This window comes from Myotis lucifugus, unplaced genomic scaffold, assembly GCF_000147115.1.
Source record: "Myotis lucifugus unplaced genomic scaffold, Myoluc2.0 scaffold_360, whole genome shotgun sequence".
Lineage (NCBI taxonomy): Eukaryota > Metazoa > Chordata > Mammalia > Chiroptera > Vespertilionidae > Myotis > Myotis lucifugus.
Window position 1 is genome coordinate 203,419 of NW_005871408.1, and position 21,688 is coordinate 225,106.

The 21,688-nt window shown below is 44.0% G+C and overlaps 1 protein-coding gene across 2 annotated transcripts in view; it reads left to right on the forward strand.

Moving 5' to 3' along the window:
* The first annotated feature begins 4,029 nt into the window (after window positions 1-4,029).
* The window catches only part of FANCC (Fanconi anemia complementation group C), a 255,904-nt gene continuing 238,245 nt past the window's right edge, over window positions 4,030-21,688 (forward strand). For both annotated transcript variants that reach the window (XM_023764906.1, XM_023764907.1), the window contains exon 1: window positions 4,030-4,193. The gene's annotated coding sequence lies outside the window, so the exon portion shown is untranslated. The remainder of the gene's footprint in view (window positions 4,194-21,688) is intronic.

Below are 21,688 nucleotides of genomic sequence, written 5' to 3' on the forward strand. Positions count from 1 at the left end.
GTGTTAATGCCCAGTGACACAAAAAAATTGATGCCACCTCCAGGTGCTTAGTCAGGGCTTGCTTTGCAGTAAGGTAGAGAAACTCACTGAAGTCAGAATAGGTAAAGAGGTAGTTGTTGTGAGGACATGGGAGAATCTTGTGTACAATTGGGAACCGAAAAAAGAAGTAGAGTCAGGTTGCCTTAAAATTATGCTTAAAAATAGAACATGGGGAATGGAAGCTACCCTCTATCTCTCATGGAATAACATGGCCCTTTTTTTTTTTACTTCTTTTTTGCTTTCCTCTGCCAACCAACTTTTATTGTTATACTAGAGGCCCAGTGCACGAAATTCATGCACTGGGGGGGGGGGGGGGGGACGGGACGGTGTCCCTCAGACCAGCCTGCACCCTCAAAAATCTGGGACCCCTCGGGAGATGTCTGACTGCCAGTTTAGGCCCGATCCCTGTGGCAGGGAACATCCCTCACACAATCCAGGACAGCTGGCTCCCAACCACTCGTCTGCCAGCCTGATCACCCCTTAACCACTCCCCTGCCAGCCTGATCGATGCCTAACTGCTCCCCTGCTGGCCTGATCGCCCCCAACTGCCCTCTCCTGTCGGCCCGGTGATCCCCAACTGCCCTCCTCTGCTGGCCTGGTTGCCCCTAACTGCCCTCCCTTGAAGGTGTGGTCCCCCCCAACTGCCCTCTCCTGCTAGCCCGGTCATCCCTAACTGCCCTCTCCTGCTGGCCTGATAACCCACAACTGCCCTCCCCTGCAGGCCATCTTGTGACCACATGGGGGCGGCCATCTTGTGTGAGGGCGTGGCAGTCAATTTGCATATTACCTCTTTATTATATAGGATTTTTTTCCCTCAGTAACTTTGGCTGGCATGGGAGTTTAGCTTTTGTGGTGTACAGTTTCTCACGGTTTCAATTCCAAATTCCCCAGCAATAGGGTGATTGGTTCACCAAGGGTCAGGTTACCATTCCTGGTTTAAGTAGCTGTGGCATGGAGTGGGATGATTAGTACAAATATGTCTTCCTAATATGCATTATTTCAGAGAGCCCAGAGAGTCAGCATGTGGGGAGAGGGGGCTATACCTGCAACATTTTCCTTTTTCCATTAATTTTCATCTTGGGCAGCACTCTGTTTCCTGACCTCAGATCAAAGACCTTCACTAATACTTGCACTATTTCTTAAAGCATTTCATGCACAAATATTCTTCTTGTTTTCTTCTCTAATTAAATGTACATTTCCGTAGTCAGAATGTATTAAGAGGAAAGCAAAGTAGTAGTTAAAATGCATAAGACTCTGGGATCACATCACCCCATCCTCACTGCTACCCTACCAAGAACTTGGGAAGTGGTCTGGTACCTAGCCTGGAGCATGAGCAAGAGCATAGCATGTGGTTAAGAAGTACAAGCCCCAGAGTCAATTAGCCTGGATTTGAAGGTACAATACACCTACTAGTAGCGTTTGCTCTGTGTATCAGTTTCTTCATCTGTGAAACTGGAATATTATCTACCATATAGTACATAAGATCACTGTGAAAATTAAAGAAAATAATCTGGTCAAGGAGTCAGCTAAGTACCTGGGACTTAATAAACACTCATTAAATATTCACAGTTGAGAAACCAGAGGTCAATATTAGAGCCACGGACAAGACAGTGTTAAGTGTTGGGGTGCCAACTAGAAACTAGGTGGGTGTTAGGATTAATTCTTGAAATGACAGCTGGAAACTAGGTTGGTATCTGGACTAATTCTGGGAATGAGTCTTACTACAATGGCTAGAATCCAAGACAGCTGATTTTATTTGTTGAATTCTGAAGAAGATTTGATACTGTCAGGAACTCTGCAGCACTCAGCTGTGTTTTCCCCTCTAGAATGTAAAGATTCTAGTGGATGGATTCCATTGGAATGGATTCTAATTCTAATTCTTTCTAAAGATGAAATAATTTTCACCTACACATGCCATTTTTCATTTTTGCCACATTATTTAAATGTGATTGGACTTTATACTATGAAAACTTTCTAGAGGCACATGTACTCAACTTTATAAGCCAATTAAAAATAGGATTTGTAGCCGTAACCGGTTTGGCTCAGTGGATAGAGCATCGGCCTGCGGACTGAAAGGTCCCAGGTTCGATTCCGGTCAAGGGCATGTACCTTGGTTGCGGGCACATCTCCAGTGGGGAGTGTGCAGGAGGCAGCTGATCTCTCATCGATGTTTCTAACTCTCTATCTCTCTCTCTTCTTCTCTGTAAAAAATCAATAAAATATATTAAAAAAAATAGGATTTGTATCTATGTATTTGTTTCTCAGGAAACTTTTTAGGCATTTAAAAAAGAGATCATCTAGCCCTAACCAGTTTGGCTCAGTGGACAGAGCGTCGGCCTGCGGACTGAAGGGTCCCAGGTTCGATTCAGGTCAAGGGCATGTACCTTGGTTGCAGGCACATCCCCAGTGGGAGATGTGCAGGAGGCAGCTGGTTGATGTTTCTCTCTCATCGATGTTTCTCACTCACTATCCCTCTCCCTTCCTCTCTGTAAAAAATCAATAAAATATATTTTAAAAAAAGAGATCATCTAATTACTTCTTAAAGTATAAGGATAGCACCATACATATGGATACCAGATGAAATGAATGTCTATAAATCTCCCTAAGATTAGTTGACTACTTATCCTATATGTGCTACCCATTTAGGTCTAAATTAGGTGTAAATATGTTGTCTTTTATTTACTATAAAGTTGAATGAGCCTAGCAACTCTTTGCTACCCACTGAATGAAAAAGACATAAAACCCGCAATATGGGAAGACCTCAATTATAACTACACTACAAACACTAGAAAGGATTTTTTTCAGAAAAATATGTAAAAGGACCTGAGTATCAAAATAGATATTTTCTCTAAAGAAACACAGGGTTCAATTCCTTCCTTTGCTGGTAAATACAAGACTTAAATATTAAATTGCTCAAATTTATCACCACAAACACAATGACTTTCTTCTTATGGCCAAGGGCCAAGGTGAGTGTTGCTCGTGCATGTGACTCTACACTGGTCCACACTGACCTATGCACACATCGAAAAGCACACACCTCTTTAGTTGCCAGGGAATATTTTCAAGAATGAATTTAATACCTGATTCCTTAATGCAGTTGCAGATCCTGACAATTTCCTCTGGATTGGGTTCATAATGTCTACCTTGGTAAATTACCTAATTCCTGAATTCAATTTACTCTTTGGTAAAATGGGTATTCCTTCATTTTAGAAGGCTGGAAGTGTTGGACTCTTTTTATTACACGCTTACACTGCCTTGTAGAAAGTTTTTTTTAAAGCACTCCTTAAGTTGTAGTTTTATGACCATGAGGCATTGATTTAAAAAAAAATTGAAACTGAAGGCTAGACTCCTCAAATTATTATTTTACAATGTCAACATCTATGAAAAATCTTATGCACTGCTAATCTCTAGAGTAAAAAAAAAAAATTCACCAAGACAAGCTAATACTATTACCATGAATGAATTTTACACAAAATGCTGCTTTCCAGGTAAGTGGTTTAAATTCAGCTTTGAACCCGAATCAAACGCTGTATGAAACTGACTGGCAGCGGGGAGAGGGTGTCATTAACTCCAGAAGGATTCCTTTTGTGTGTGACCACAGCTAGAAAGCACAGTCTGCCTCTAAGGCCTTGTTTGGTGGTCTTAGCCCCTTAACAAAGACTCAATTTTTCTTAAAAAAAAAAAAATCCAATTTCCATTTTACCTCCCCTGCATTGTGAAGACATCGTTGAAATAATTGGGCCACAACCCGATTAAAACCCCCGGGTTTTTCCTCCGCGGGTCCCCCACGACTCGACCAGAGAGGAAGCAGAGTTAGACGAAGGCAGCCACAGCTGGCCCACCACGCCGCCCGGAAGCCGGCCCGCCGGCGACTTCCGCCGAGCCGGTGACAGGCTCCGCCCCGCCCCCTCGATTCGTCGGAATTTTCCCCGCGATGCCGCGGAGGCGCGGGGGGCCGCTCGCCAGGCCCCAGAGTGCACTGCGGGCGCGCGCGGCTCCACTGCCGAGCGACCGCGGGAAAATTCCAAAAAAGTCAAAACAAAACAAAGAAACAGTAGGAGGCGAAGCCAAGTTTTCAAGCCACAGAACTCGGGCGGTGGCGTCCTTCCCGCCACGGCCCAAACTGCTGAAGCAGCTCTGGCGCGGACCACCGGGTAAGAGGCCGCAGCACCCCGCGAAGGCGGCCGCTTCCTCTGGGGGGTCTGGCCGACACGTCAGCCCGGGCGCGGGGGTGGGTGGGAGGGAAGACTCGCGAGAACGCCCATCCGCCGCGCTCGGCGCCCGGAGGTGGGAGAGCGGGCTCCCGCCGAGTGCAGGGGGCGAGGAGGGGAGGTGGGTCGGGGCGTGGGGTGGTGCCAGCTCGCGCGGGGGCGGGGCCGGGAAGGGGGCGGGGCCGGCGGAGGGGTCCCCGGGAGAGGCGGCAGATGCGGTTTGGCTTTATTGTTGTTTTTGTTGGTTGCCGCAGGCTGCCAGGTCTTCTTCAAGGAGGGGCGCAGAGGTGAATTTCCTCCTCCCGGATCCGGGGGGCTGTGACCTCTCGCCTCGTTTAACCTTTCACCCTCTACCGCCGGCCGCGCTCTCCGCTCCTCCTCCCCTCCCGATCCGGCGCCGGGGGGCGAGGCCCAGCCCTGGTGCCCTCAGGCCTTTCGGCCTCGGAGGGGAGGAGGGTTTTGATGGACTTTCGTCTCCCCACCACTGTCTTTGAGCGCCAGGCCAAATCGGGTCCAAAACCCTTAAAAGAGTTTTCAGGGGGTGTTGTTTGTTGGCTTGCTTTTTTTCTATTATTATTTTTTTAAATCGGGGGAGTGTTTACAACCACGAACCCTCCATGGTCGTGTTCCCCTGGAGAGGGGAAAGGATTTGGAGTTTTGGAAACAACAGATTTGGGACCAGAATTTTAAGGAAAAGGGCCGAGGAGTTTTCTGGCCAAGGTCTGTGTGTGCCTGTGCTTTTTTGTCCTAATCTGAAGCTTGGAAGCTCCCGGGCTCCTGGGTTTATTCTAACTTGTGTTCCATTTAACGAATGGATCTTAACTGAGATGTGATTGATTGATTGATCAGAGGAACAGGGCACTTTCGGGCCACCCAACTTCAGCTGTTTGTGGATGTCACTCACCTTCAGTGATGTGCTGCTCAGAACATTTTCTCATTACTCCCCTCAAGAGGGGAGGGAAGGTTGTTACAAGTGGTAGAATTCATACCATGTGTTGGGATCATTTATTACATAAGCTTAGATAGAAAACATGTTCATTGTGACTTTATGCATTAAACTTAAACCAAATTGATGTTTCAGTCTAATGTACTGTGCCAGATTCACATGGAAATAAGCACATATATACATTACTCATATACAAGAAAGATTGCATCCAAAAAGAATTTGCTTTTCCTAGTTAAAGCAAAGGCCTTTTACCCCGGGGTAAAAGTTACGTCCTGCTTTAGAATTTGAATAATTATATTTTGTTACACATTTTCATTCATTTTTTCATTATTCAGTCATATTCCTCTTGATTTCTTGAAAAATATTTACTAAGGTTCCGGAAAAGACAGGCAAATTCTGTATTAGACTTTTTTGTTCCGTTCCTTAATAAAAAGCATTAACTTGATTGGCTGAGTGTGGAAGATGTGTTGCTGCATGCATGTGAAACTGTGCATGTACATTTTAAAATAAGTGGTGTTTTAAACTAGTTCCATATTTCAGCAAGTAGTTCCAGTAACAATTATACAAATTTTGTATTTATGAAAACCAGCTACAGGGAGGCCAGCCTGGGCAGTAGAAAGTTGGATTGATTAGCTAGGCTGCATAGAGTGCCAGAGAAATCGCACATGTGTGGCAGTTCCAAGTTGGTAGTGGTGAAGCCTCAAATCAGGCTTGAAATCAGCACCAAATGCATTTGTAAAATTTTACTTTAGTGGGGTGGGGTCTGTATATTCTCTGTTCTTGTTTATGGCTCCCGAATGACTGACTTTTTAAGATGAAAGAACACCTTTGGAGAAGTACATTGCGTTTGCAGTGTTTTAATAAAAATGCATAAGTAGGAAGGAAAAAGTTAAAAATTCATCAGAAAAGTTAGGTAACAATGCAAATCTTTTATTTTCTAAATATATATATATTTTTTTTGAATCAGTTTAGAAGAGACCTTGCAAAGTTATCTGGTTCATTCTCTTAGGTTCTTCATAATCCCTTCTGGGTATGTAGAAATCATTTCCCTGTCCATAATCTCTAATATAGGAGCATCTGTAATCTTCCTGATACATTTCTCTAGTTATAAGAAGGTACATTTCTAATGGAAATCACCTTTTTGAAACAATATACTCTGATATATAAAGAATTAAGTGTTTTTTAGTAAATTTAGTAGATTTTTTGATTTGTGCAATGATCATCACTATTCAGTTTTAAAACATTTGCATTATCATAACAAGTTTGTGTTTGCAAGTTCATACTGAATCCTGTCTCTGGCTTTCAAGACCTCAGACAACCATTGGTTTGCTTTCTGTCTGTGTAGATTAGCCTTTCTGGACATTTCATATGAATGAATTCATAAAGTAAGTGCTGTCTTGTGTTGGGCTTTTTTCACTTAGCATAATGTGTTTGAGATTTATCCATGCTATAGCATGTGTAAGTAGTTCATTTATTTGCTGAATAGTATCCCATTGTGTGGATATACCACATCTTGTTTATCCATTCATCAGTTGCTTTTACTTGAGTTGCTTTTACTTTTTGGCTATTATGAATAATGCTGATTTGAGCATTTGTGTACAAGTCTTTGTGTGGACATATGTTTTTATTTTTCTTGAATAGATACATGAGTGGAACTGCTGGGTTGTATAGTAAGTTTGTGTTAGCAAATTATCTTTGCTCTTCTTCCCATTTTTATTTTACATACAAGTTGTTGGAAATTAACTGTACAATTTAATCTTTAGGCAACGGAATATTCAGTGAGACTATCGCCATACAGTCAGCAATAAATACAATAATGCTTGGGATTGTGCATCTGCTCATTTTGGAAAAAGGGTAAAACCTTGTTCATTTGTAAGGATAGTTCTATCTTGTTAGGTAGCCAATGGGTCAAAAAAGAAATTACAAAGAAAATTAGAAAATATCTTGAACTGAATGAAAAAACCACAACATATTAAAATTTGTGGGATGCTGTTTAAACAGTGCTTAAAAAGAAATTTGTAACTTCAAACAGTTGTATTAGAAAAGAATAAAGGCTGCAAATTAATAATTTAAGCTTCTACCTTAAGAAATGAGAAAAAGGAGCAAATTAAACCCAAGGCAAGAAGAAGGAAAGATATAATAAAGAGAAGAGTGGAAATCAGTGAAATAGAAAACAGACAAACAGAAGTAAAATCAATGAAATGAAGAAATGACTCCTAATTTGTAATTAAAATTTTTCCCATAAAGGAAAATCCAGGAATAGGTAACTTCAGGGGTGAATTCCATCAAATATTGAAAGAAGAAATAACACTTATCCTTCACAACCACTTTCAGGAAATATGAGAAGGGAACACTTCCCAACTCATTCTAAGATGCCAGTATTACCATAAAACCAAAACCAGACAAAGACATCACAAGAAAATTACCCACCAATATTTCTCATGAACATAGACACAAATATCTTAAACAATATTACTAAACCAAATTCAGTAACATATAAAAAGAATTATATACCACTAGAGGCCCGGTGCACAAAAATTTGTGCACTCGGGGGGGGGGGGTCCCTCAGCCCGGCCTGTGCCCTCTCGCAGTCTGGGACCCCTCAGGAGATAACGACCTGCTGGCTTAGGCCTGCTCCCGGGTGGGAGAGGGCAGGCCCAATCCCTAGGTGCAGCCCCTGGTCGGGCTCAGAGCAGGGCTGATTGGGGAGTTGGGGCGCCGCCCCCTGTCATGCACAGAGCAGGGCGGATCAGGAGGTTGCGATGCCACCCTCAGTCACGCTCAGGGTAGGGCCGATTGGGGGGTTGGGGCACCGCCCCCTGTCACACTCAAAGGCAGGGTCGATGGGGAGGTTGCGGCACCACCCCCTGTCACGCACAGAGCAGGGCCAATCAGGGAGTTGGGGCTCCGTACCCTGTCACGCACAGAGCAGGGTCGATCAGGGGTTTGGGGAGCTCCCCCTTGTTGCGCACAGAGCAGGGCCGATCAGGGGGTTGAGGAGCTCCCCCCTGTCACACACAGAGTAGGGCCGATAGGGGAGTAGGGGCACCGCCCCCTGTCACACACAGAGCAGGGCGGATCAGGGGTTTGGGGCACCGCCCCCTCTCACACTCAAGGCAGGATCGATGGGGAGGTTGCAGCACCACCCCCTGTCATGCACATAGCAGGGCCCATCAGGGGGGTTGGGGCGCTGCCCCCTGTCACTCTCAGAGCAGGGCCCATCAGGGGGGTTGGGGCTCCGTATCCTGTCATGCACAGAGCAGGGTCGACCAGGTGGTTGGGGAGCTCCCCCCTGTCACGCACAGAGCAGGGCTGATAGGGGAGTTGGGGCACCGCCCCCTGTCACACACAGAGCAGGGCCAATCAGGGGGTTGGGGCCCCGCTCTCTATCACCCACAGAGCAGGGCCGATCAGGGGGTTGGGGCGCCGCCACTGTCACACACACTCAGGGCAGGGCCGATGGGGAGGTTATGGCTCTACCCCGTCACACACAGAGCAGGGGCCGTGGGGGGGTGGTTGGGGCGCCGCACCCTGTCACACACAGAGCCGAAGGGCGATCAGGGGTTTGGGGAGCTCCCCCCTATCAGGCACTGATCAGGGGGTTGGAGCGCCTTCCCCTGTCACAAACAGAGCAGGGCGGATAGGGAGGTTGTGGCCCCGCCCCCTGTCACACACAGAGCCGCAGGGCGATCAGGGGGTTTGGGCGCTGCCTCCTGTCACACTGATCCCGGGTTTGGGAGGCCTTGCAGCTCCGCTGATCCCGGTGCTGGGAGGCATATTACCCTTTTACTATATAGGATAGAGGCCTGGTGCACGGGTGGGGTCCGGCTGGTTTGCCCTGAAGGGTGTCCTGGATCAGGGTGGGGGTCCCGCTTGGGTGCCTGGCCAGCCTGGGTGAGGGGCTGATGGGTGTTTGCAGCTGGTCACACCCCCTTCAGGGTGGGGGTCCCCACTGGGGTGCCTGGCCAGCCTGGGTGAGGGGCTGAGGGCTGTTTTCAGGCTGGCGGGTGACTGAAGCTCCCAACCTGTCCTTTTTGTCTTTTCTTTTTTATTCTGGGCCAGCTTTAGCTCTGAGGCTTGGCTCCAGCTCTGAGGCCTCGGCTGCTGAAAGCAGGTATCTGGTTTGTTTGGGTTCTATAATCGAAACACTGTTTCAACTCCAGCTCTGAGGCCTGGCTGGCTGAAAGCAGGTTTCTGGGGTTTTGTTTAGCTTCTATATTTGTAACAATGTTTCAAACTGCAAGCTCAGAGGCCGGCAGGGGCAGGCAGGGAACGTTGGCTTCCTCCGTCACTGAAGCAAGTAAGCCTCCTTTTCGCTTCAAGCTGCCTGGCTGCCGGCCGCCATCTTGGCTGGCAGTTAATTTGCATATCGCCCTGATTAGCCAATGGGAAGGGTAGCGGAGGTACGGCTAATTACCATGTTTCTCTTTTATTAGATAGGATGACCAATGGGATTTATCCCAGGAATGCAAAGTTAGTATAACATTAAAAAATCAGTTAATCTGATAAATTATATTAATAGAATAAACAAAACCACATCGTCATCTCAATAGATACAGAAGAGCATCTCACAAAATCCAACATTTATTCATGATAAGAACTCCCAACATTCTAGAAACAGAAGGAAAATTTCTCAACCTGATAAAAAACATTTATGAAAAATGTATGGTGATGTCATAATGTATATTGGTAAAAGATTAAATGCTTTCCCCCTAAGATTAGGAAAAAGTTAAGAATGTTCACTCCCCTCCCACCCCACCCTTCTTCTGTTCAACAATGAACTGGAGATGATAGGCAGAAAAAAATAAAGGCATCCAGATTCAAAGGGAGAAATAAAACTGTCTATATGTCTATATTCACAGATGACATGAAAGTTTATGTTGAAAATTCTAAGGAATTCACAAAAGAGCAAAACCTGCATGAAATAAATACAAGGATACAAGATCAGTATACATCAACTGTATTTTTATATACTGGCAGTGAACAACCCAAAAATGAAATTTGAAGAAGGTCTATTCACAATAACATCAAAAATGAAAATACTTTGGAAAAAAGTTAACAAAAGAAGGGCAAGATTTGCATAATGAAAATTACAAAACATGGCTGAAAGAAATTAAAGATCTAAATGAACAGACATTCCATGTTCATGTTAAGTTGGCAATTCTCCCCCAAACATCTACAGAGTCAATGCAATTTCTATTAAAATCCATCCTAACAGGCTTTTTTTTTGCGGGGCAGGGGGGGGGGGTGGTGGGCGTGGCGGGAATGACAAGCAGTTACTAAAATTTATATGGAAATGTCAGGAACCCAGAATAGCCAAAACAATTTGAAAAAGAAAAAAAGGAATGAAATAATTATACTACCAATTTCAAAATTTACTATAAAGCTATCATAATCAAAACAGCATGCTGCTGGTATCACTGAAACAGAAATGAGAGTCTAGAAATAATTTATGGTCAATTGATTAGTGACATTGAACATTTTTTCATATGTCTATTGGCCATCTGTATCACCTATTTGGAAAAGTGTCTTTTCAGATCCTTTGCCCATTTTTTAATTGGATTGTTTGTCTTGCTGGTGTGGAGTTGTATAAGTTATTTTTAAGTCTTTTATCCATTTTGAGTTTATTCTTGTGTGTGGTGTAAATTGGTGGTCTAGTTTCATTGTTTTTCTTGTACCTGTCCAGTTTTCCCAACATCATTTATTGAAGAGACTGTCTTTACTGCATTGTATGCTCTTGCCTCCTTTGTCAATTATTAATTGACCATAAAGGTGTAGGTTGGTTTCTAGGGCTATTTTTTGTGTTCCATTGGTCTATATGCCAGTATCAGGGTGTTCTGATTACAATGGCCTTGCAGTATAGTTTGATATTCAGTATTGTGATTCCTCCGACTTTGTTCTTCTTTATCAAGATTGCTGTAGCTATTTGAGGTGTTTTTGGTTTCATATACATTTTTAGATTATTTTTTCTAGTTATATGAAATATGCCATTGGTATTTTAATAGGAACTGCATTGAATCTATAGATTCCTTTAGGTAGTATGAACATTTTAATGATGTTAATTTTTCTAGTCCATGAACATGATATATGCTCTCACTTATTTTTGTCTTCCTTAATTTCTTTCTTTAATGTCATATAGAGGTCTTTTATCTCCTTGGTTAAATTTATTCCTAGATACCTTATTATTATTATTTTTTAATTGCAATAGTAAATGGGGTTGTTTTCTCAGTTGCTCTTTCTGGTAGTTCTTTATAGGTATACTAGAGGCCTGGTGCATGAATTTGTGCATGGGTGGGGTCCCTCGGCCTGGCCAGCGATCGGAACCAATTGGGGCCATCTCGCCCAGTCCTGATCGGGGCCGGCAGGCCAGGGGGAGGGACCACGGGAGGTTGGCTGTGGGAGTACACTGACCACCAGGGGGCAGCTCCAGCATTGAGCGTCTGCCCCCTCATGGTCAGTATGTGTTATAGCTACTCCTGTTGTCCGGTCATAACAGTCGCTTAGGCTTTTATGTATATACTAGAGGCCCAGTGCACGAGTTTGTGCACGGGTGGGGTCCAGCTGGCCTGCCCCGATCAGGCTGATCACGGCGGGCCTGCTGAGGAGAGGGGCTGCGGGAGGTTGGCTGGCCGCCCCCATGCCCATCAGGCCAGTTGGTCTCATAGTGACCGGTCATACCAGTCGCTTGGCTTTTATATATATATATGTGTGTGTGTGTGTGTGTATGTGTGTGTATACACACACACACACACACACACACACACACACACATAGAGACCCGATGCATGAAAATGAAAATTTGTGCAAGAGTAGGCCTTCCTTTTCCCGGCTTCCAGCACCGGCTTCCCTCCAGCACCCGGGACTCGAGCAGCTTTGCTCCAGCCCCGGCTTCATCCGGAAGTACGGCTGGAAGGATGTCCAGTCTAATTAGCATATTATCCTTTTATTATTATAGATAGATAAAAATACCATCGATTTCTGGATGTTGATTATGTACTCTGAAACTTTCCTGAATTTATTTATTAGATGTAGTAGTTTTTTGATGGAGTCTTTAGGGTTTTTTATATATAATACCATGTCATCTACAAATAAAGACAGTTTTACTTCCTCCTTTCCAGTTTGGATGCCTTTTATTTCTTCTTGTCTGATTACTATGGCTAGAACTTCTAGTACTACCCTATATAATAAAAGGCTAATATGCAAATCAACCAAACGGCGGAATAACCGGTTGCTATGACATGCACTGACCACCAGGGGACAGACATTCAACGCAGGAGTTGCCCCCTGGTGGTCAGTGCGCTCTCATAGGGGGAGCGCCGCTCAGCCAGAAGCCCTGTGCCCAGCTCACGGCTAGCGAGTGCAGTGGCGGTGGCAGGAGCCTGACCCGCCTCCACAGCAGTTGGACATCCCCTGAGGGCTCCTGGACTGCTAGAGGGTGCAGGCTGAGGGACCCTCCATTGCATGAATTTCATGCACCAGGCCTCTAGTATTGAATAAGAGTGGTGAAAGTGGACATCCCTGTTTTGTTCCTGAACTTAATGGAAACACTTTTAATTTTTGACCATTGAGTATGACATTGGCTGTAGGTTTTTCATATGTAGTCTTTATTATGTTGGGTATGATCCCTCCATTCCCACTTTGCTTACAGGTTTTATCATAAATGGCTACTGGATTTTATAGAATGCTTTTTCTGCATCTGTTGATATGATCATGTGATTTTTATTTTTCATTTTGTTTATGTGATGTATCACATTTATTGATTTGTGAATATTGTACCAACTGTGTACCCCCAGAATAAATCCCACTTGGTCATGGTGTATGATTTTTTTAATGTATTGCTGGATCTGATTTGGTAATAATTTATTGAGGATTTTAAAATCTATTGGCTTATACTTTTCTTTTTTGCTGTGTCTTTATCTGGTTTTGGTATTATGATAATGTTGGCCTTGTAAAAAGAGCTTGGAAGTCTTCCCTCCTCTTGCATTTTTTGGAATAGTTTGAGGAGGATTGATGCTAGTTCTTTTAATGTTTGATAAAATTCACCTGTGAAGCCATTTGGACCAGGACTTTTGTTTGCTGGGAGTTTTTTGGTCTTTTTTATTACTCTTTCCATTTCATTAGTTGTTATTGGTCTATCCAGGTGTTCTGATTCTTCCTGATTCAGTTTTGGAAGATTGTATGTTTCTAGGAATTTGTGCATTTCACCCAGGTTGTCTATTTTGATGACATATAGTTACTTGTTCGTAATATTTTCTTACATCACTTGTATTTCTGTGATGTCTGTTGTTACTTCTTCTCTTTCATTTCTGATTTTATTTATTTGGGTCCACTCTCTTTGTTTCTTGATGAGTCTGGTTAAAGGTTCATCAATCTTGTTTATCCTTTCAAAGAACCAGATTTTGGTTTCATTGATCCTTTGCATTTTTTTAAGTTTCTATATCATTTATTTCTGTTCTGATCTTTATTATTTCCTTCCTTCCACTTACTCTAGGCTTTTCCTGCTGTTCTTTTCCTAGTTCTTTTAGTTGTAGAGTTAGATTGTTTCTTAGAGATTTTTCTTGCTTGTTGAGATAGGCCTATAATGCTATGAACTTCCCTCTTAGGACTGCTTTTACTTTGTCCTATAGCTTTTGGGTTGTTCATGTGTTAATTTTCATTTGTTTCCAGGATTTTAAAACATTTCTCCCTTGATCTCAATGGTAACCCACTCATAATTTAATATCATGCTACTTAGCCTCCATGTATGAATGTTTTTGAGTGTTTTTACTTTAGTTGATTTCTAGTTTATGCCATTGTCATCTGAGAAGATGCTTTATATGATTTCAATCTTCTTGAACTTACAACTTATTTTTGTGTCCTAATATATGGTCTATCTTTGAGAATGTTCCCTGTGCACTTGAGAAAAATGTATATTTTGCTACTTTTGGATGAAGTATTCTATAAATATCAATTAAACCATGTGATCTAGTGTGTTGTTTAACTTTTCTGTTTCATTATTGGTTTTGTCGGGAAGATCTATCCATTGATGACAGTGAGGTGTTAAAGTCCCTTACTATGACTGTATTTTGCTGTCAATATCACCTTTAAAGTTCTCTAAGGTTTTCTTTCTTTCTTTTTTCCCCCGATATATTTAGGTGCTCCTATATTGGGTGCATATATGTTTATCCTTTTGTTGGATCGATCCCATTAGTATTATGTAGTGGCCTTCTTTGTCTCTTGTTATTAACTTTGTTTTAAAGTCTATTTTGTCAGATGTAAGTATTGGTACTCCAGCATTTTCTATTGTTTCCATTTGTATGGAAAAATTTTTTCCATCCCTTCAGTTTCATTTTGTGTGAGTCTTGTTCTGAGGTGGGTCTCTCATAAACAGCATATATATGGGTCATGTTTTCTTATCCATGCAGCTATTCTATGTCTTTTGATTGAAGCATTTAATCCATTTACATTTAAGGTTATTATTGACTAGAGGCCCGGTGCACAAAAATTTGTGCACTCGGGGGCGTCCCTCAGCCTGGCCCGTGCCCTCTCGCAGTCTGGGACCCCTCGGGGGATGACCACCTGCTGGTTTAGGCCCGCTCCCTGGGGAATTGGGCCTAAGCTGGCAGTCAGATATCACTCTGGCAGCCTGGGAGCCCTCAGGGGATGTCCACTTGCCAGCAGGGAGCAGGCCTAAGCTGCAGTCGGACATCCATAGCGCTGCTGAGGAGGCAGGAGAGGCTCCTACCACCACCGCTGTACTGGCAGCCATCAGCCTGGCTTGTGGCTGAGCAGAGCTCCCCCCTGTGGGAGCGCACTGACCACCAGGGGGCAGCTCCTGCATTGAGCGTCTGCCCCCTGGTGGTCAGTGTGTATTATTGTGACCAGTCATTCCTAATCTTTCTGCTGTTAGGGTAGTTTGGATATTACCCTCTTATTATATAGGATAGAGGCCTGGTGCACGGGTGGGGGCCGGCTGGTTTGCCCTGAAGGGTGTCCCGGATCAGGGTGGGGGTTCCGCTGGGGTGCCTGGCCAGCCTGGGTGAGGGGCTGATGGGTGTTTGCAGGCTGGTCACACCCCCTTCAGGGTTGGGGTCCCCACTGGGGTGCCTGGCCATCCTGGGTGAGGGGCTGATGGCTGTTTGCAGCTGGTCAAACCCCCTTCAGGTTGGGGGTCCCCACTGGGGTGCCTGGCAAGCCTGGGTGAGGGGCTGATGGCTGTTTGCAGGCTGGTCACACCCCCTTCATGGTGGGGGTCCCCACTGGGGTGCCTGGCCCAGCCTGGGTGAGGGGGCTGATGGCTGTTTTCAGGCTGGGCACACCCCCCTTTAGGGGGGGGGGTTTCCCCACTGGGGTGCCTGGCCAGTCTGGGTGAGGGGCTGAGGGCCGTTTTCAGGCTGACCAAGCCTGCCGGCGATGGAAGCGCCCAGCCTCTCCTTTCTTTCTTTCTTTCTTTCTTTCTTTCTTTCTTTTTTTAAATTCTGGGATTTATTTACCTTCTATAATTGAAACTTTGTAGCCTTGAGAGGAGCTCAGAGCCGGCCAGGGCGGGCGGGCGGGAAGCTTGGCTTCCTCCATCACCAGGGGCAACCCAGCCTCCTGCTCGCTCCAGCTCCGTGGCCACGGCCAGCTGAAAGCAGGTATCTGGGGTTTATTTACCTTCTATAATTGAAACTTTGTTGCTTTGAGTGGAGCTCAGAGCCGCTGCAGCAGGCGGGAAGATTGGCTCCCTCCATCATTGGGGCAACCAAGCCTCCTGCTTGCTCCAGCTCCGTGACTGCTGGCCGCCATCTTGGTTGGGTTAATTTGCATGTAGTCGCTCTGATTGGCTGGTGGGTGTGGCTTGAGGCATAGTGAAGGTACAGTCAGTTTGCATGTTTATCTTTTATTAGTGTAGATAGGTACTTATTACCAGTTAAAAATATTTTTATTGATTTCAGAGCAGAAGGATGAGAGAGAGAGAAAGAGATAGAAACATCAGTGATGAGAATCATTAATCAGCTGCCTCCTGCACGCCCCCTATTGGAGATTGAGCCCGCAAATTGGGCATGTGCTCTGACAGGGAATCGAACCGTGACCTCCTGGTTCATAGGTTGATGCTCAACCACTGAGCCACATCAGCCGGGCTTATTACCATTTTTATTCTTTATGCCTCTTTTCTTCTGTCTGTCTTTCTTTCTCTCTCTTCTCCTTATAGCAGTCCCTTTAACATTTCTTGTCATGCTGGCTTGGTGGTCATAAACTCCTTTAGCCTTATTTTCTCTGGGAAGCTCTTCATTTCACCTTCAGTTGTGAATGATAGACTTGCTGGATACAGTAGTCTTGGTTTCAGATCCTTGCTTTTCATTAATTTGAATACTTCATGCCATTCCCTTCTGTCTTGTAGTGTTTATGTTCAGAAATCATCTGACAGCCTTATGGTAATTTCCTTGTAGGTAACTGACTATCTCTCTCTTGCTGCCCTTAAGATTCTCTCTCTTGCTGCCCTTAAGATTCTCTCATTTCCCATTTTAATTATCATGTGTCTTGGTGTGGGTCTCTTTACTTCATCTTGATTGGGACTCTGTGCTTCCTGAATTTGTGTGACTTTTTCCCTCATTAGGTTAGGGAAGTTTTCTGTTGTTATTTCTTCAAACAGGTCTCTCTCCCATGCTCACTTCCTTAGCCCTCTGAAATCCCTATGATGTGATGTTATTACATTTCATTTGTCCCAAAGTTCCATTAAACTATCCTCATGCTTTTAAATTATTTTTTCTTTTTGCTGATCTAATTGAGTGATTTTTTTGTATCTTGTCTTCTAATTTGCTGATTCAATGCTGTGATTCCTCTAACCCAGTGGTCGGCAAACTCATTAGTCAACAGAGCCAAATATCAACAGTACAATGATTGAAATTTCTTTTGAGAGCCAAATTTTTTAAACTTTAAACTATATAGGTAGGTACATTGTTATTAACTTAATTAGGGTACTCCTAAGGCTTAGGAAGAGCCACACTCAAGGGGCCAAAGAGCCGCATGTGGCTCGCAAGCCACAGTTTGCCGACCACTGCTCCAACCTATAGTTTATTCCTTCTGGTGTATTCTTTATTTCAGCTATGTCATTCTTCATTTCTGATTAGTTTTTTTTTCATGGGTTTGTATGTCCTTTTTCATGCTGTTGAACATTCTTAAAATCACTACTTTGAACTCCATTTCTGATAAATTGCTTGTCTCCATTTTATTTAAGTCTTTCTTTGGATATTCCTCTTGTTCTTTCACTTGGGGCCTGTTTCTTTGTTTTCCCATTTATGCTGTTTCTTTGTGTTTGTTTCTGTGCATTGGAAAGGACTGCTATGACTCCCATTCTTGATGCAGTGGCCTTCTGTAGGGGGTGTCTTGTGGGATCCAGTGGTGTAGTCTCCATAATCTCTTGAGCTGGGTGCTCTAGGAATGTCCCTTGTGTGGGTTATGTGGGCCCTTCTATTGTATCTGGGTCTTGATTGTTGTTGATCCCTTCATAGGTGGGATCAGCTCTCATCTGGCTGACTGTGAGGCGCTATCCTGATCATGTTGTGCTAACTGTTATACAGGTGCTGATAGAACAAAAGAAAACAAAACAAAATAAGACCAAAGCGAAAACAGCATGAAGGAAAAACATACAAATCACCAACACCAACAAAAGAACAACTACTGCCCAGCAGGTGTTGCTCAGTGGTTGAGCATCAACCTATGATCCAGGAAGTCACGGTTCCATTCCTGGTTGGGGCACATGCCTGGGTTGCTGGCTCAATCCCCACTGTGGTGTATAGCAGGAGGCAGCTGATCAATGATTGTCTCTCATCAATAATCTTTATCTCTCTCCCTCTCCCTTCCTCTCTGAAATCAATAAAAATGTGTGTGTTTTTTTTAAATAAAACAATTGCAAAGAATTAAAAAGAAAAAGAATACTAAAAGACAAGACCAAAAAATTAGAGACAAAAAAATAAATGAAAAAAAGAGAATGTGAAAGAGAAGAAAACAAAAAGTATAAGAATAATAAAAAAGAAAACAAAACAATAAGTGCAATAATTTTATAAGTAATAATGAGTAAAATATAGAAATAGGAAAAGAAAAATGGAAAGAAAAATTTAAAAAAAGAAGAGTAAGAGAAGAAATGTAATAAAAGAAAAGAGAAATAGATATGAAATAAAGAATTGAAAAAAGAAATACAAAAGTAAAAGTATAGAAAATATTAAAAAGATAAATTAATAAAAATAAGTGGAGTTTTCCTCCACAGGTTTTGATAAGTGCTGCAATTACCCTTGGGATATGCTATTTGTGGAGCGCACTGCATTTTGCTCTGATGCTTAACCAAATCTCAACTCCTTGTGTGCCAGTCCCGGGCTTCCTGGGAGGTTGTCTGGTGCAAGCTAATGCTCATTGCTGTCTCTGCCTGGCCTTGGGCAGCCAGACTGGAGCACAGCAGGGCGGAGCCCCAAGTTGTCTGGTGGGTGTGGCCTCCATAGCCCAGTGGCTGGGACTCTCTTGTGTCTAGCTGGCACCTTGAGCACCTTGACTGTCTGTGCTCACATTTGCTCTCTCTTCCCCCATGGAAGTGGGCTCTGACAGGGTATCCTGCACTTGGGTGGGGTGATTTAAACAAACTCGTGCTGAGGGCGGTGCCTGTAGCTTGTAGGAGGGGGGCCTTCTTCCTAGGGCTGCACTGTCTGAACTCACTGGCCAGCTCAGGTCTGGTTCCAGGTAATGTAGCCAAAGGGCCCAGGACACGCCCGTCTGTCTCCTGGTCCGAAGTCTACCACTGAGACATGGTCACAATGTCTGAGCTCTCCTTGGCTCCCTGGCACATCCCCTTGCCACCACACCCAATAGGAGGGGTTTAAAAAATAAAATAAGACGAGCCCTGTTTGGCACTCCAACCTTTCAGCATGTCTGGCCCCTGCTGGGCAGGGCCTCCACCCTGGTTTCAACCTGGCCAGGTGTTCGAGTTCTCAGACCTAGTCATTAGGGTGCAGATTTCCAACCCAGAGCTGTTCCCCTTTGCCTAGGGTTGCAGCAGGACTGGGAAGACCCAGTTGTTCTGCAGATGGGGGGAGGGTTGCTGCCCATACACTCAAGTTAAGCTAGACTGATTCTCTTTCCCATGCCACACTGTCCAACCCCCTTTCGGTTCTCTGCCCGAAGTTATTCCAGAGAATAATGGGCTCCTCAGATTCACTGCTGGGTGTATGGATCAGACCCCTCTGCCATCCCAGGTTTGCTGTGTGGCTCCTCCTGCAGGCACTGATCAGAATGAACTTCCCAGGCTGGTGGTGTAACATGAAATTGCTGTTTGCCTGGGATGATGCAGTTTGAGACTCCCAGGTGGACCAAATCCCCACTGATTCCCACGCCCTGATGTTACATGGGTTCCTCTTCCCTTCTCTGTTGTTCTGGATTGGGTGTCATTGCATGGAGCTGAGACCCCATGCTCCAGGGGCCAGGGGCTCTGCTGTCACACTTTCCCTCTGGCTTCCCCACCGTGCAGATGAATGAATTGGCTCACCCTCTCCGCATCTCCTCCTGTTCTTTCTCTGAGTTCCCTGCCTACAATACTTCAGATCAGCTACACTTTAGCTGTTTTTTCAAGTCTAATGCTTTGCAGTTTAGCCACAAGTTGGGTCTGGTGTTGGGAGCAAGTGGACTCTGTAGCCTTCTTGAAATCCCTGGACCAGAATATTTTTTTTATAATTTTAAGTGTTTGGAGGGGAAAAAAGAATATGTGACAGAGACCATCTAAAGTAGTTGCTAATTCTTGCTCTCAGGTCCATTCAGCATAATTGTCCCTGTAGTAGACCAGTGTGATATTTTATGTCAAGACAAGTACCTCTAGCTCCTGCAACGCACATGGCTTTTCCAGTGCCTAGCTCCTGTAGCTTGAGTGGATCCTCCAGCACTTGGCAACTTCAGTGCAAGGTTCCTGGATGCTTGCATCATCTCCAACTCTGGGTCCCTGGCACACAGGGCTCCTCCAGCACCAGCCTTCTGGGTGCGAGGCTTCTCCAGCGCCAGGGCTCCTAGGCATGTGTGGCTCCTCCAGTGCTTGTTTTTGTACCACTGTGTCAGCAGCACCCAGCTGCCAACAGCTTACCGCAATGTCCCCCACTGGTGGTTTTGTAACTGAGTGCCTCGGGTGAGGCACCTCATGAACAGCTTTCCATGACATCCTGCAGGGCAGGTATCTGGCAAGTTATAAAAGGTGGATTTCCAGCAAGTGCTACTGGTGCAACACTCACAGAGACTTCATTGCTATTCAGTAAGCCTCTCCAACAAGGTCTAGATCTCATTTAGGGTGGAAAAGAGTGTGTTCTTCCTTGGGTGCTATATCTCAGCCCTAAAAGTAGTAGGTACTTCTGATATCTGCTATCCCTGTATTCTTTAGTTCTTTTTTACTGCTGACTAGCTAATCTCTCATTACTCCAATCTATTGTTATATTAAATATTCTTTATATTTGATTTTTCCTATTCAAATTGCTATGTGATTTCTCTCTCCTGATTGGACCCAGACTGATCCATCGACTTTACTTCCAACTTCCTAAAGAGATAGAATAGTGGAAATATTTAGCCTACTAATTTTCTTGAGTTGTGAAAGTAAAACCTAGAGTTACTGCCACTTCTATATGACACAAGGTAGGTTTTGGTGAGAATACGTCAGGCTGTGTATAGTGATGAATTGGGCTTTATATTTCCTTTGTTCCTTCCCAGGCCTCTGAAAATTAGAAACAGTACAGATACATCGGAAAGTGGGGTTAGGGAGTAGGTGGGAACGGGAAGGAGAACGGAATTGGGTTGTGGTCAATGTTATGGCATCCAGTGGGCAGGGCTGAGATGAACCTGACTTTATATCTGTCTGACCATATTTCATAATACCTTTTACCTCATGGTTTTCATTTTTCAGGTTTCTGGGACTTTTTTTTTTCCCTCTAGAGGCCCAATATTGATTTTATAATAATAATAATAATAATAATAAATATGTATATATATATACACACATATATATGACAGGTAAACATTTAAACATATATATTTTTATTGATTTCAGAGAGGAAGGGAGAAGGAGAGAGAGAGAGATGGAAACATTAATGATGAGAGAGAATCATTGATCGGCTGCCTCCTGCATACCCTTTACTGGAGATTGAGCCCACAACCTGGGCATGTGCTCTGACAGGGAATCGAACTATGACCTCCTGGTTCATAGGTTGATGGCAAGGCTGACATAGTATTTCTTGGAAAGATTAGTCTTTATTGAATTGCTGTGAAACCTTATAAAAAAAATCACACAATATAGGTGTGCCTGTATTTCTGAACTCTTCTTATATGCTTTGATTACAATAGCCTTTTAATAAGACTTAGAATCAAGTAGTGTAAATTCTCCAACTTTGTTTTTAAAGTTATTTGGCTGTTTTAGGTTAGTCTAAAAAAACAAAAAATAAAACATCCTGAGATTTTGATTGGGATTGCATTGAATCTGTAGGTTACATTAGGAGAACTCAGAGGTTAACAA